This window comes from Nelumbo lutea, chromosome 2 (assembly GCF_056320005.1).
Source record: "Nelumbo lutea isolate HS-2025 chromosome 2, American lotus-T2T, whole genome shotgun sequence".
NCBI lineage: Eukaryota > Viridiplantae > Streptophyta > Magnoliopsida > Proteales > Nelumbonaceae > Nelumbo > Nelumbo lutea.
The window spans coordinates 76,845,362-76,862,250 of record NC_142685.1 but is presented as its reverse complement, the minus strand read 5'-3'; the positions used below and the strand labels follow the sequence as shown (position 1 = coordinate 76,862,250).

The window sequence follows — 16,889 nt, the reverse complement described above, 5'->3', positions numbered from 1 at the left end:
CATGTGCTAAGAGAGAGCCTAAGTGCAGCCCAAATAGTAGCCCTTAAGAGGCTTTCAAGAGAGCTCTAGAAAGTTCAAGAAAGGGGTGTAATACACCCCATTCTAGAGGCTTCAAGAAGGGGCAAGAGCCCCCTTGAAAATCTATATAAGGAGGCCTCTAGGAGGGGGGAGAGGTGTTCAATTGCTTGAGAGGAAGGCTCTCCCACTCTTAGAGGTTCGACCACCTTGAAAAAAGAGAAGAAAAGAAGGCTAGGCGCAAGGAAGAAGAGGAAGAAGGGCTGAAGGAAGTTAAAGTCAAGCAAACAAGAAGAAGAAGGTGAGTTCGAAATTAGGGATTTATGATTTGGAGATCTTTTGTAATAACTCAATTGTAGTTTCATTCTCCTTTAATTTGAATTCAGTTTCTTTGTTATATTTTCTTTCATCTTTCTCCTTATTCCATTCTTTCTTGATGTATTTCAGCTTGTAAAATTTTAGTTCAACAATCAAATTCTTTTTGATTTATTCGAATGGTTATGAATTGTACTTGAAGTTTCTTGAATGGGGGTTAAATTGTATATTAGTTTGGCCAATTAACCTTCAAAACTCAGATCTGAATCTCAGATCTAAGATTGCAAGATCTGAATTACTTGAAAGAGAATTCAGATTTGCAAATTTCAGATTGGCCGAATGGATTTAAAGCTTGGAATTCCTAGAGTGCTTGAGAGAGACTCTAGAAATTCAGATCTACTATTCAAGAACTGAATTGAGTGCAAGGTTAGAGATAACTTGGACAATTCAGTTGGTGATCAATTCAGATTTAAATTGATGCCTTAGAAGTGTTTGAAGAAATGCATGCATGGGGATTAAATTCTTGCTAGAGATAGAAGAATCGTCACTCATGCATAGGATGAACATGCGCTTGAGAGAGGCTGTTCATGACCTTGGGGTTTCACCAAACCAAGGTTCAATCATGATTTATTCGAATGATCCAAATTGATAGATTGCTGAATTCTAAAATTGTCATTTACTGCTTACTCTTCTAACCTGATTTGAAGGCAATTGAGCCAATGATTTAGACAGATTTTAGTTTAGGATTTTTAGCTTTCATTAAAGTTTTGATTTATTTGTTAATCAGATAAGAAGTACTCAATTCAATATGATACTTGTTACCTAAATCCTCGTGGGAACGATACTCTATTCACTACTTTACTACTTGAACGGCTAGTGCACTTGCTAGTGTCACAATGAGCCACACGTCAGCCTTCTATCCTTGAGAAGTCGGTGGAATATGGAGTGTAGAAAGTAAGAGCCCCTTTCGGCTTATCGGGCGTATCGATATTTAGAACCTTAAAAAGGACATGACAAAATAAATCTCTATATTATATATAATAAAATAGGATGTGCCATGTTAGTACGTCTTTTCTCCTAATGAATTGGGATCTATTCCTCACAAAGCCCACCTCATACCGACCTCACAGCCACATCCCACCCTATATTGGGAACATCTTCTTTGAATAATAAATACAAGTACGGGAAGTGTTCTTAAGGTGCAGATAGAACATGCTGTGAAGTCGGTGTGAAGTGTGCTCTATGAGGAGAAGATCTAGACTCCCTATAAAGCCCCTTCCTAATTTTCTATTTTTTTTATTTCACGTAATTTGCAAAAAAAAAAAAAAAAACAATGAAAGGCAGGACTTCCAAAAATGTCTCCTTCTCTTTCATTTTCCAAGAAGCCTATAGTCTAGAATGATCTCTCTCTGTGTTCCTCACAAAGCCCACCTCATACCGACCTCACAGCCACATCCGACCCTATATTGGGAACATCTCCTTTGAATAATAAATACAAGTGCGGGAAGTGTTCTTAAGGTGCGGCTAGAACATGCTGTGAAGTCAGTGTGAGGTGTGCTCTGTGAGGAGAAGATCTAGACTCCCTATAAAGCCCCTTCCTAATTTTCTATTTTTTTTTATTTCACGTAATTTGCAAAAAAAAAAAAAAAAAAAACAATGAAAGGCAGGACTTCCAAAAATGTCTCCTTCTCTTTCATTTTCCAAGAAGCCTATACTCTAGAATGATCTCTCTCTCTTCCTACAACCAAACCTGCAAAACACCACCAAATGTTTCTCTCTAACTTTCTCTAATTCAAACCCTTCCACTCTTTCATTTCTCTCTCTCCCTCTCTCTCATTGAAACATGTAACTCATGTTTCTCTTTCTTTTTTCAGTAGCAACCATTGATGGTCGAACAGTGGAAGGCATTTTGGGTTTTGAAGTGGGGAATAAGAAATCGAAGGTATGCATTTCTCCCCCTTCTCCTTCGTCCTCTTTTCAGTGGGGTTTTCTTATTTTCTTTTTCCTTTTATGAATTCCTATTTTGGTGTTCATTTATTGTTTGCAGGTTTATTTTTTTTTTTTTTCACTTTTCAACTAGAACTCTTCTAATTCACTTGGCATTTTTCTACTCTCCGGTTGGGTTTTCATTATTTTCATTTGTTTTGGGCAGAGAAACTTTTTTTTTTTTTTTTTTGCTACTGTTCCATAAAAGTTTAGGTGTGGGTCATCCTCTCATCTGTTTCTTTATCTTTTTTCAGGAGCAATCATTGATGGTTGAATAGTGGAAGTCATTTGGGGTTTTACGGTGGGGAGTAGGAAATTGAAGGTATGTATTTCTCCCTCCTCTCCTCTATCCACTTTTGAATGGGGCTTTTCTTATTTTCTTTTTCCCTTTGTGATTTTCTAGAGCTCTTAATATTTGCGTGGCGTTCTTCTTCTCTTTAGTTGGATTTTTTGTTCCTTTCATTTGTTCTGGGCTGAGAAATATTTTTTGTTTTGGTTTATTATTTTGCATAGGTTTTGGTTTGGGTCATCCTCACTTCAATGGGGACTTGGGTTCTCTTCTTTTTCCTGCTAAAATGCATGAGAAAACATTCCATATTTTACTTATTTTGGCTTACACCCAACAAAAATCAAAGATTTTTTATTGTTAATACCAAGGTTCAAGGTATCAACTTGGCCGGTATGGTGCTTTTTTTATGCTTTTTTTATTTTTATTTTTCAAAATCGGTTCAGAGGGGTTGGTTTAAGTCCCAGCTACCCTCCGAACCATAATCTGACCCGATACAACCCTTGTAGGGGTGTATCGGGAAGCCACTGGCATGATACATATCAGCCAATACGTATGGATACTTTAAACCTTGGTTAATACTTCTTTTATATTTTAGCATAAATGACCGTCAAATGCTTTATTTATTTTTTTTTCATTTTCTAAACCCTTCAACCCCCTCTGTGGACTATGGTACTCTTTGATGTGGGGAAGGAATTTTTTATTTTTTAAATCAACTTTAAGTTGTCATTCAAATGATTTAATGATGTAATTTGTAGTTTCAAAATTAGGTTGTTTGCAAGGTGTTTCACCTTTTGGAATATCTATCTGTATTCACACACCTTTTACTTTTTATTTTTATATTTTAGCATTTAATATGGAATTGAATGTTTACCTACTAAATATTTTTTCCTCAAGTAGTTTGCCTTTGAACTTTCCCACAAATGGTTGTGCTTTGATCATTGCTACTTTTCATATACCTCATTTTTTGGTCATTGTGACTTGATTGATTTTCTTAATTATAACATTCAAATGTTTAAATTCTCTCAAGTTATTAGCAATATGATCAAATGTTTAAATTCATTTCCTTATTTTTAAGTTGTACTTGAACTTCTGCTAACAATGATGATATATAGGTTTCTGACCCATTCATTTATTTATTTCTTCATTTTCGTTAAGGATGCAAGAAATTTTCGTTTAAAATGTCTCCATTTCTCTAACATAAACTTTACAATTATATTTTTTTTCATGCTTAATTTTATTTCTATTCGATCTTCTTAGGATGTTCTTATGAGGAACATCATTCATCAATGGCCCATTGTTGCCATTATGACAAATTGCTATTGAATTGACACATGTACATGTTTTTGCAGGTTATAATGGTGAATAGCAAAAAAAATAAGGCTCCAGCTCATTACCTAATTCCAATTATATACTTTCTGCACTTAGTTTCTCAATGGGAGTGAGATAAATAGCTTATCTAGAGGTAGCTCAACTAAATAACTCATTGCTTTGTATGGTAGGCTACTTTTTATAGGAGTGGTTTCAATGGATCAAGAATAAAAATAGTCCCAAAAGAATAAGAAAACTGATTAAAGGAAAGGGGAAAAGAAAGGAGATGACAACAGCAAGAATAAGAAGAAGAGGAGAGAAGAAGAGTTGTTCGAACAATCCCTCCTTTCCCTAATCATTTCACTCAAAAATTAATCACTAATTTTTTGAAATTACAAGTAAGCCCTTAATTGGGCGGCCAACTAATTAAACAAAATAAAACTAATGTTAACAGGCCCATAGGAGAAGGCCCATTAACAAAACAAAACAAAAGAATAAAGAAGAAATAAAAACTGTGGGTTATGGGCCATTAGAACCATCTTCTACACACTCTCCCTCAAACTGAGCATAGGTGTCAATCATGCCTATCTTGCTTGTATCATGTCATAGCTTGGCCTTGGAGACTCCTTTGGTAAGAATGTAAGCTAACTGTTCCTAAAATGCAATGAAATGTAAACAAATTTCTCTAGAAGCCACTCTTTCTGTGCCATACATCCCTAGTGGGAGAGACATATAAACATTCTCTGTAATTCTCCATTCAAAAAGGCATTTTTCACATCTAGCTGATAGAGGGGCCAGTTTGAATGAGCTGCCAAAGATAGTAGGACCCTCACAGAGGTCGTCTTTGCAATAGGAGCAAAAGTCTCTAGGTAGTCAATCCCATAAGTCTGTGTGTAGCCCTTTGCAATCAATCGAGCTTTGTATCTCTCAATAGAGCCATCAACATGATATTTGATGGTGTACACCCATTTACAGCCCACTAACTCCTTCTCTTCATGAAAATCAACCACTTCCCATGTGTCAATCTTGTGTAGAGCCTCTATCTCGGTTCTCATAGCATCATTCCTCCATTCTAAAATAGAGAGAGCTTATGATATAGACTTGGGTATAGGGTTAGAAGAAAAAGGGGAAAGAAAGGAATAAGATGAAGGAGAAAAAACACCATACTAAAGATGTTTAGAAATGCAATGTGCAGTACACTTTTGTTTATTGATAACTTTGCATTTCGATGCCTTAAGGGCATCAATTTAAGGGTATTTTCGGCCTTAGAATAGTCAAGATGTGCTATTTTCCCAGTTAAATGCAATGTTGTGGCCTCTAAGGGTCTCTGTGCAAATTCTGGTGAAAATTGGGAAGTTTTCTTGGCTGAAATGCAGATTTTGGGAAGCTGGTGTGAAGTCTAGCTAAGAGAGGGGGTGTTTTTGTGAAAAAACTAAAAGCAGGAGGGCGCCTTCTAACTGCTAAACCCAGTTTGGTGCCTCTCCTACTGTATTAGCATGCTCCCTGGTGTGTTCGGAAGTACGTCGTTAAACACTCCGGAACACCAGTTTAAACATTTATGAATTTTACCATTTCTCAAACAACTACTAACCTAGTAAATGGGTGAGAACGGGTCGTATCCACAGGGAAGCAAATGAAAAATTAATATATACTTAAATCCGGACAAGAGAGTGCAATTGGGAATGTCAAAAAATACAAAAATAAAATATATTATTGCTGAAATTAAATGTTTCAAATTTAAACAAGATAATAAATAAAAATCAGAATTTAATAAAGTATGGGAATCAACAAAGGAAATAAAAGAAATAAATAAAAAAATTGATCCAAAATCCAGATCCGATGGCAGTAGCTACAAATCAACCAGACAGCTTGTAAAAACCCCTCCTGACAAGAATCGGGCATCTGTCCTTTCTACAACCCTCGAACCCCTCGAGACACCTTAGCCTTGAACCGAATGAATTCAGATCTGCAAAATAGAGAAAAGAACAAGAATTAAATCTAAAAGATTGCTGAAATAAAAATAACAAAAAAGAAAATAAAGAAAAGAAAAGAATGGTTGATCAGATCTAGTGGCAGTAGTTGTAGAATGGTTGAACATCTTGCAGGAACCCCTCCTGACAAGATCTGGTTGTTCTCCCCATCTACAACCCTTGAACTCCTCAAGAAACCTTAGCCTTGTTAACTGGGAGAATTGACCAACCCCATCTACAGGGCCATTGGGACCCTTTTTATAGAGAAGGATCGAGACAACCAAAAATAGGGAGAAAGATGGGGGCCAGCTGCTAGGATTTAGCAAAGTTAGGGACACCTAGTGTTTCTAATGGATGGCTAAGATGGTTTTGGAATGATCCTATGGCTGAAATAAAAGGAGAGGTCCCCCAATATTATGTAGGGCTGAGATTTGGGCGCCCAGAAATGGATGGTGTAGACTAGAACATATAGGGTTGAAGGGTTAAGATTAAAAGAATAGGTGGTACCCTATATTGAATGGTTGGGATATAAGATGGAGGGAGTGGTTGAGATTTGGAGGTGAGGAACTGAATGGTGAGGATTAGTAGAATAGGTGGTGCCCTAGGGTTTAAAAGCTATAAAGGAGAGCCCTAAAATGAGTGGTTGAGATTAAAAGAGGTGGAGGGTGGAGATTAAACACCTAGGGGCGGCAAAGGTTTGCTAAGAGTGAAAAGATTAGGTTAGAAAGGCTCCCAAGGGTTTTCTAAGGAGAGGGGAGCATGGTAATACAATAGGATGGGCGCCAATTGGGTTTAGCACATAGGAGGCGCCCTCCTGTTCTCAGTTCTTTACAGAAACACCCCCTCTCTCAACTGGTCTTCACACCAGCTTCTCAAAAACTGCACTTCAGCCTAAAAAACTTCATAGTTTTCTACATAATTTGCATAGAGACCCTTAGATGTCACATAATTGATTTTAACTGGGAAAAATGTTCATATTGACTATTCTAAGGCCGAAAATACCCCTAAATTGATGCCCTTAAGGCATCAAAATGCAAGGTTATCACACCTCCCAACTTAAAAATTGCTAGTCCCTTAGCAATGCAGCCTTAAAATTACTTTGAGTATATAGATCTTTCCCATTACAAGGTCATCCCTAACAGAATTAATCAAGCATCCTGATTCCAGCATTCTCAAACTCTGTATAGATCAGTATTGGGTTTTAGGGGTAAAACTGTCTTATTTTGAATATTACTGAAAACATGGCTTACAAATCTTATTTACCCTTCCATTTGCAAACTGTCTTCGTAACATGAGACAGTTTGATTTTAAAATCAAACATGTATTCTTATTTTTTCTGACAGCGGATTTCTACCCTTAAACTTATTTTTATTGTTACCTTTCATCGTTTTATGCAAATCTCGACACTTGACTTAGGTGAAGTGACCCGGTTACTAAGTGTTAGGTGAGTGTCTTCGGCATTCCCTTTTCCGTTTGACGCGAATCTCGACACTTGACTTAGGTGAAGAGACCCGGTTACTAAGTCTAGGGTGTCCATTGACCTTTTATTCTCTCTTTTTTTTGCAACACTGTTCAAGGTAGTCCACTGTCTCTTAACAATTTAAAGAATGTTTTCTAATTTCTCAGTCTTTACTCTTCCTATCTTGACAGGGGCAAACTTGGGAGTATTTTCTAATTTCTAAACGGTTTCAACAATATTCAAACAAGACCAATTTTTAACTCCTACCACTTGCTACAAATTTCTACAGAATTCAATATTCTTTTATCAGTTTTTCTTAACTTTTTTTGTTTGGGAATCTCTTTTAATGGAAAATTTTAAAAATTTCAGTGAATTTTTAATTCTCCATCTTTAAAGGCTTAGCTTCACAATTTTTTTCAAAATTTCTCTCTCTTTCCTCACCCCCAACTTAAATGCCATTGTTCCTAATGGCATGACTAGAATGATGCAAAGAAGATTTGGGCCAAAGGGAACAATGAGTAGGGTTTTCTTGAGGGGTTCAAGATATGCCACCTGGTATTGAATCAAGAAAAAAAAACTCTAATCCTAAAATTAACTAAAAAATTTATGATGGGTTGCCTCCCAACCAGCGCAAAGTTTAACATCTTCAGTCAGACACATTCACGCACTGTTCCCATCTATACTCCCCAACTCACTTTCATCTTCTGATAGATAGGGTTCAGATTGGGCTAACCATGGGGTAGACGAGGCCTCTATTAGATCTGTTAGACAGTGTATGCCCTTAAGCTCCAATCAGATTGATGTACATTATGACGTTTATTGTAAATGAATAAAGTACATATTTGATTCATGTTATTGTGGTGTGTTTCTGTGTAATACCCTTAAACATGACACTTAATGAGACTCGTGTTAGTTTAGAATATTCACAGCTGTTGGATAAGTCTGGGGAGATTTATCCTACTAAGGCTGACACTGATGTGCCACCAAGTGTTGGGGTGGCCTGTCTCAGTTGCCAGGGTGAGACCCGAGGTACATGTAGTGTAGGTTTACTTGAAACCTTGAACTAGACTATATTTCCAGTATTGCCCTGGACCTTGATGATTAGTGGGCAAAACTAGAAAGTTACACTTGACCCTAGACTCGATTATGATACTACACTAGGTGTCAGATTGGGCTATCTTTGATATGCCAATTAGTGAGATCCTTAGAGGGGGTCAAAACCTGGGTATGTTAACACAGTCTGAGAATTCATCTGAGTGAGTGATCATAGTGACAGGACCAGCCCCTTTGTCGAACAAAGGTAATGATCGGGGATGCACTCTCTCTGATGGAAACCAAGACTACCGACATCCAATTTCAATCGTTGAAATTTGTTTTGCAAAATATATTTTATATACGTATATAAATATATATTATGGTTTCAAAATGTTTGCAAAATGTTTTAATTATCGGGATCCATGTGAGTAGAGAGTGCAGCACTGTATCTTGCAACCGAGGGAGAGGTCCTCTCTTGTCGGGCAGTGCATGATCATTATGGGCTGAGAGGTTAAGTGTAAGACCATTGAGGGTAATACCTGATGGGCTAATCTTGCACATGCCCACAGTCCCTGGGGTTTTATAAGGTGGCTTGGCCCACGGACCACTTAGTGTAAGTGTTGGGCCCATTAGGAGTCCATGTGATGGGCTTCAGGGGGTTCACTGTCTTTTCAGTGAATTCGGCCAGGCCTTGTAACAGAGGTTGGGCTGAACCCATGTGGTTGATGTGTAGAAAAGTTGTTTGGGTCCCACACCATACAAAGAAACCCAACTGGGCAGTAGCTTGGAAGCATACTGAGCACTAAGACTTCATGGGCCTAAAGCCCAATGCGAACTGGGCTGATTTGATCAGTTAAATAAAGGGGCGGATCTGAGATTAGATTAGCAGATAGGATATGGTCTTAACCCTATCCACTCAGAGAGTCCAGATTTGAATACAGATTCAGATCTGGAAACCTCCTAATAAGATTAGGAGAGGGCTGATATAATCTGTAGATAAGATAAGGGTCTATCCTTATCACTTAAAGGGAATTCAGATCCAAATATGATTTCGACCAGCAACTCCTAATGGGATTAGGAGATGATCCCTTTAAGCTTATAAAAGGAGGAGGAGGCGGCAGCCTCTAGCATCAACACATCCTCAATCTCAGAGCAAGAGTTACAGAAGAGAGAACATAGCATCCAGTGAGACTGCACTATTTTCTCCTTGCCGCCTCCTCCATGCCGCCACCATAACTGCCAATTCAATCTCCTCTTCAAGTAGGAGTGATCAAGATCAGTTCTTGATATGAACCTTTGGGGAAAGGATGAATTGAAGTTGTGCTCACAGCCTCCAGCGAATTCTTGCGAAGGGTTCGGTTCGTTGGACGAACACTACTGATTCTGCTCCAACATTCACTGTGTCATCTTCAATGGGAGCAGTCTTTGGAGTCTTTCTTTGGGTGTGAACACATTCATTGGGAGATACTATTTCTCCATATCAGGTATATCCTTATCTTGCTTCTGGTTTCAGATCTGGTTCAGTTTATGGTTCAAGATTGATCATTGAAAATGCAGATTTTCTAAACAGGGAATGTGATTCCTAGATGAGGGGAGAGAAAATTTTTGAATTTCACCCAACCTACCTGCAGGGTTCGGTCATCCTTATGATGGATCTCTCATTCCTTCAATGGTATTAGAGCCATGGTTCAAGTCTTGAACCGAATTAAACCCGATCTGAACCTGTGCAAATGGGCAGAAGGCGTTTTACCCAATTTGCGCAGATTAGGGTTTTTTCTGGAAAATTGTTTCCAGATAAAGGGCGATTGATCTAAAATATAGATCAATCAAGCATCCTGACAGAATTAATCAAGCACATAGATTCCAACATTCTCAAACTCTATATAGATTGACATTGAGATTTAGGCGTAAAACTGTCTTATTTTGAATATTACCGAAACATGGCTTAAAAGTCTTATTTACCTTTCCATTTGCAAACCGTCTTGATTAGATGAGATTGATTTTAAAATCAAATAGGTATTCTTCTTATTATTTCTGACAGCAGATTTCTACCCCTAAACTTATTTTTATTGTTACCTTTCACCATTTTACACGAATCTTGACACTTGACATAGGTGAAGAGACCCGATTACTAAGTCTTGGGTAAGTGTCTTTGGCATTCCCTTTTCCATTTGACGCGAATCTTGACACTTGACTTAGGTGAAGAGACCCAGTTACTAAGTCTAGGGTGTCTATTGACCTTTTATTCTCTCTCTTTTCTTTTCTTTTTTTTTTGCAACATTATTCAGGGTAGACCACTATCTCTTAACAATTTGAAGATTTTTGTCTAATTTCTCAATCTTTCTCTTCTTATCTTGATAGGGGCAAACTTGGGAGTATTTTCTAATTTCTAAACAGTTTCGATAATATTCAAACAAGACCAATTTTTGACTCCTATCACTTGCTACCAGTTTCTACAGAATTCAATATTCTTTTATTAGTTTTTTTAACTTTTTATGTTTGGGAATCTCTTTTAATGGAAAATTTTAAAAATTTCAGTAAAATTTTAATTCTCCATCTTTAAAGGCTTAGCTTCACAATTTTTTTTTCAATTTTTCTCTCTCTTTCCTCACCCCCAACTTAAATGCCATTGTCCCTAATGGAATGACTAGAATGATGCAAGGAAGATTTGGGCAAAGGGAACAATGAGTAGGGTTTTCCTGAGGGGTTCAAGGTATGCCACCTGGTCTCGAATAAAGAAAAAAAAAACTCTAATCCTAAAATTAACTGAAAAAATTACGATGGGTTACCTCCCAACCAACGCTAAGTTTAATGTCTTCAATCGGACACATTCATGCACTGTTCCCATCTATACTCCCCAATTCATTATCATCTTCTGACAGATAAGGTTCAGATTAGGCTAACTACGGGGTAGACTGAGCCTCTAAAAGATCATCAACTTTATCCACCTTGCACTCATCTTCCCCTGGGTTTGGATACTTAGAGGCACTAAAAATGTTTAACCGAACTTTCTGCTTCCCTAATGAAATGTCCATTTTTACCAATTTATAGTTGAGATTTGTATCGGTCGTTGCTAGAGACGAACGTCTTAAGATTATTGGGACGTGGTTCAGTTCCTCGGTTATGGTCATGTCTAGGATAAATTCCAATGGGAAGTGACAACCTTCTACCCTGACCATGACATCGTCAATAACACTTTGAGGAGTGTTGACTGACCAATCAGTGAGTGGTAGAATTATTGGGGTTGATTTTAACTCGCCGATCTGTTAGACAGTGTATGCCCTTAGCTCCAATCAGAATGATGTACACTATAACATTTAATGTAAATGAATAAAGTACATATTTGATTCATGTTATCATGGTGTGTTTCTATGTAATACCCTTAAACTGGACACATATGAGACTTGTGTTTGTTTAGGATCTTCACAGCCATTGGATTGATCTGGGGAGATCTATCCTGCTAAGGCTGACACTGATGTGCTGCCAATTTGGTTGGGGTGGCTTGTCGCAGCTGCCAGGGTGAGATCTGAGGTACATGCAGTGTGGGTTTTCTTGAAACCCTGAACTGGAATAGAATTCCATTATTGCCCTGAACCTTGGAGATAGATGGGCAAAACTGGAATGTTACACCTGACCCCTAGACTCGATTATGATACTACACTGGGTGTCGGATTGGGTTGTCTTTGATATGCCAATCAGTAAGATCCTTAGAGGGATCACAACATAGGTATGTTGGGACAATCCGAGAATTCATCTGAGTGGGTGATCATAGTGATAGGATCAGCCCCTTTGTCGGACAAAGTGAATGATCAGGGATGCACTCTCTCTGATAGAAACCTAAACTGCCACAATTGATTTCAACCGTTGAAATTTGTTTTGCAAAATATATTTATATAGAGATATACATATGTATATTATGGTTTCAAAATGTTTGCAAAAGGTTTTAATTCCCGGGATCCAAAATTAGATCAGATCTGAACCTACGCAAATGGGCAGAAGGTGTTCTACCCGATTTGTGCAAATAATTAATTTTCTGGGAAATTAGTTATGAAATTAAGGGCTGTTGATCAGAAATTAAATCTTTATAAATCTGAATCATATTTAGAATAGTTCTTTATATTTTTCTTGATTTATGGGTTGTTCGTACGGTGGAAATCGAAATCTTTATTGGCGCAGCAAATCTACGATTTTGCAGTTCTTTTACTTTTGGTATGTAATTAATTATTTTTAATTTTCTAGATTGAATGTATAGGAATTCGATCTGATGTAATATTAATAGAAAATTTGGGTTTTTCTATTTTATTTTATTCAAAGTCGAAGTTGATTGTGCAGAAGGAGGAGATTTCGTAGATTGAGATTTCGCTATCTGCGATTTGTAGTTTGTGAAACTACAAACTTGAATTAATTCTTGAATTAAAAATCAAATCTTGATTGTCTTTAATCAGTAAATTTAATTTCAGATCAAATCTTGAATTAGTTCTTGAATTAAAAATCAAAACCCTAGACCCATTCGAACCAAATTGGACAAAACTAGTTGGACCAAATCTGTGGTTCGATGGGGGCTGTTCTCAGTCCTGTTTTCCCACTCTTGGGTCAAGGGATTGATGTTTAATTGTAAGACTTAATTTGACCCATACCTGTAAGGCCCGGTTTTAAAATGTTAAAACTGCTAAAGCCCACTAACTGCATAAAAGCTATATGGGCCGAAATGCTAACTGCTATTCAGCCAATATACCTAGATAATATTAATCAGTAATATTGTGGATAATCATGAGCTTAATTGGTGGGCTTTATAGATATTAATTGATTGGATCAATTTTATCCCTACATGTGATGTATGGATGTGTGATGTGCAACGTTCATGGGCCATAAGAACTTGGCCCATGCAGATACGATAGTGGCTCTTGTGCACACCATGGCTGAATGCACATCATTGCCATGGTGTCCCTTAGGGTCATTGGATGACCTCCCTCAGTGGTGGGCCCCACACCCTTGAAAAGGATCTGTGCAGAACCCTAGCCGTTTAAGTCCCACCTAAAATCTGGCTTTATAAAAGTCGGTGGGAGCCACTTTGGTTTGACCTAAATTAAACTAGGGCATAACTCTTGTTCCCTCCTGAAATATGAGTGCATGTGATAGGGAGATTCATATGATGAACTCTCTAAAGGCCTTCCATCATTAGCATGAAGATGGGTCCTTCAATTATGAGGAAACACACCATAAAATTGGGCTATCCAAGTGCTGCTGGATCTATTGGAATGCTTTATAAGATGATAGAGGTGTCATAGACCAATGTGGGAGGGGCCTATCCTAAAATGGAACTCTCTCACGGTCCCTTGGCGTTCACGAATATGATGGGTGAGCATTCACTGGATAGAAAGGTTTAACCTAAAATGGCAATGAACCTTGTCTGACAAAGGCCAAAGGGAAAACTCATACGATGAGTGGATATGATCCATCACAGAAAGGTGGTGTGGTTATGCAGTTGAAATAGTTGGCTCCATGTACCCTATGTGATTTCCCACATTTCCAAAGACATAATCGCAGTCTCCATCACTGAGATGAGAGGGGAATCTCAGAGATGAATAAAAGGAAATGGAACATAGATTAATAGCCATATCTATGTAGATAACATGAATCAAATTAGGTTGTGGACTAATGTTTGCTTTTTATCAGAAATGGCAAACGGACAATTCACTAAACTATTGGATGACGACAAACTAAAGGGCCCAAACTATGCTGACTGGTATTGTAATCTTATGCTGGTCCTAACGTCTAAAAATTGGACAAAGTAGCAAAGAATCCTACCCCGGAGCATTCGGGTGATAGGGCTTCTGAGGTTCGAAGGAGGGACTACCAGGAATGCGAAGGACATATTGGATATTCTGAAGATGATGTATGAGGGGCAAAATCGTTCTACTCGTCAGAAGGTCCTAAAACAGTTCATGACCGTGCAGATGTCCAAGAACCAACAGGTTCATGACCATTGTCTTCGGATGATTGGTTACATCAATGAACTTGAAGCTCTTGGATCCGGGCTTGACCATGCCACGAAGGTAGATGCCATCTTGAATTCTCTACCTCCTTCCTTCAATCAGTTCATCATGAACTATAACATGAACAAGATGAATGTCAGCATCCAGGAACTTAGCAATATGTTGCAGAGTGCCAAAGAACTGAGAAAGAAGGATGAGCCCATAGCCATGCTTTTTGAAGCTGGCAGATCGGGCAAGAATAAGAGGAGGGCTAAGAGAAAGCCCCAGAAGAAGGCTGCCAAGTCTAAGAGGGAGAAGAAGGACAAAGCATCATATGCTTGTCACTTTTGCAAGTAGACCGATCATTAGAAGAGGAACAATCCTCAATACTTGGAATCCAAGAAACAAGGTAATTTTGAATCCTGTGTCATAAAAACCAATTCGTTGGTAACTTCTGCTTCCTAGTGTATTGACTTCGAGGCATCAAGTCTTGTGTGTAACTCACTGTAGGGGTTCAGGATAAGCAGAAGGCTGAGTGACGAAGAAGTAATTCTTTACTTGGGGACTTCTGCAAGTGTTGCAGCTACAACTATAGGAACCGTAGAGTTATTTTTCAAAGAAGGATCTGTTGTACTAAAAGATTGTCTTTATGTATAGAATTTGAGAATAAAATTGATTTCTATTTCAAAATTATGTGCGGATGGATATTCTATTCATTTTGGTAATATGATTACTGTTAAAAGAAATAACAAATTCATCGCATACGGAGAACTTGAGAATGGCCTCTATGTTTTCCATCATTCTCTGGAAATTAACATAGCCAAAACTACGTTGGTTGATATCCCCAAAAAAAGAATCCATGATACAGTTAATCCCACGTGCCTGTGGCATTACCGACTTGGCCATATCAATATAGATCGTATCACAAGGTTGGTACAGGATGGTCCTTTAGATTTTCTAACTATAGAAGATCTTTCCACCTGTGAACCTTGCCTTTAGGGTAAGATGACAAAATGACCATTTAACGGTAAGCCTGAAAGATGTACAAGCATGCTTGACCTTATACATACTGATGTGTGTGGTCCCATGAGTGTTAGGACTCATAACCAGTACATGTATTTTATTACATTCACCAATGATTATTCTCGGTATGGTTACGTGTTCCTAATGAGACACGTCTGAATCATTTGAAAAGTTCAAATAGTTCAGACAAGAGGTCGAGAAGCAGTTAGGGAGAGAAATTAAGACCCTTCAATCGGATCAAGGTGGTGAGTATCTCTTTGACGAATTTAGGGACTACTTGAAAGACAACGGGATAGTATCACAGTTAGCTCCTCCTGCTACACCACAACTAAACGGTGTTTTAGAGAGGAGGAATAGGACCTTATTGGATATGGTCTGGTCACTTCTCGTACACTCAGAGTTGCCCACATCCTTTTGGGGTTTCGCATTGGAGACTGCGATATATGTGCTGAACCGGGTTCCAACCAAATTAGTTCCGAAGACTCCCTATGAGCTTTGGACTGGAAAGAAACCAAGTGTAACACACTTGAAGATTTGGGGTTGTCCGACACATGTTAAAAGAATGAGTGCGACAAATTGGAATCCAAGACCAGTCGTTGCCTATTCGTAGGCTACCCCAAGGGCTCAGTGGGTTACCTGTTCTATGACCCAGGAGAACAGAAGGTGTTCTGTAGCCGAAATTCCCATTTCTTGGAGGATGATTACATCCTGAACAATCGTTATTAGGAAGTTGTTCTTGATGAGAAGAGCTTAGGGTCAGTGGGAGGTGTCCCACAAGCTCCGGGCCTTTGGTTCATCTCGGCTATGACCAGGATAGTTACCTGGTGGAACCTACGACTAGTGAGGAGGATCCCGTGACTTATACGGAAGCTATATTGGACATAGATTTCTTGAAGTGGGTAGATGCCATGAGAGCTGAGATGGACTCAATGGAGACCAATGGAGTTTAGACTTTAGTAGATCTGCCCCCAGGGTAAAAGCAATTAGTTGCAAATGGATCTATAGGAGGAAAAAGGGCCCCAATGGTAAGGTTAAGACCTACAAGGCTCATCTGGTGGCAAAAGGGTATACTCAAAAAGAGGGCATCGATTATGAGGAAACCTTTTCGTCAATGGCCATGCTTAAATCCATTAGGATCCTGCTAGCTGTAGCAACATACCATGACTACGTGATTTAGCAAATGGATGTCAAAACTGCATTCTTGAATGGAGATCTTACTGAAGATATCTATATGCAACAACTTGCGGGTCTAGAACACATGGTATATAAATTAAATAGATCCATATATGGACTTAAGCAAGTTTCTAAGAGTTGGAACATCCAGTTTGACTCTACTGTCAAAAAGTTTAACTTTGAGAAGAACCCGGATGAGCCCTGTGTTTACAGAAAATCCAGTGGTGATAAGATAACATTTCTGGTTCTGTATGTAGATGGCATTCTACTCATTGGGAATGATGTAGGAATGTTGACTACGGTGAAAGTGTGGCTTTCACAACAATTCTCCATGAAAGTTC

At 38.3% G+C, this 16,889-nt stretch overlaps 1 long non-coding RNA gene across 1 annotated transcript; it reads left to right on the top strand.

Moving 5' to 3' along the window:
* Positions 1-238: 238 nt before the first annotated feature.
* Positions 239-4,866, top strand: LOC148871581 (uncharacterized). Its single transcript, XR_016106907.1, has 4 exons — positions 239-316; positions 2,205-2,272; positions 2,571-2,638; positions 3,955-4,866. It is a non-coding gene; the product is annotated as an uncharacterized LOC148871581 (long non-coding RNA).
* Positions 4,867-16,889: the final 12,023 nt, after the last annotated feature.